Raw genomic sequence first — 336 nt, forward strand, 5'->3', positions numbered from 1 at the left:
GTTGCAAGAATTGTTTTTTTCTAAAACCCCCAAAAACTACTTCCTTCGGGTTTTTGACGGAACGATCGGGGGTGGTGGCCCTTTTCCCAAAATCCCCTCTTCGCGCCATTGAACACCGGAGGGGCCCGGGAAAAGGGGTTTTTGATGGAAAAAGAAAAACACAGGGTCATTGCCAAAACTCCATCCGGTAAACCCTTCGCGGGGGTTTGCGAAGGGGAGAGATTCGACTTCAAACCCCTGTCAAGCAATCGTTTGAGTTGAACCGGGAGCCGCCTATTCCTGGGAAGGACTGTTCTTGCAGGGGAACAGCCATGGTCCCCCGTTGGGAGAATTTCT

The sequence above is a fragment of the Penaeus monodon genome, chromosome 34 (genome assembly GCF_015228065.2).
Source record: "Penaeus monodon isolate SGIC_2016 chromosome 34, NSTDA_Pmon_1, whole genome shotgun sequence".
Classification (NCBI taxonomy): Eukaryota; Metazoa; Arthropoda; class Malacostraca; order Decapoda; family Penaeidae; genus Penaeus; species Penaeus monodon.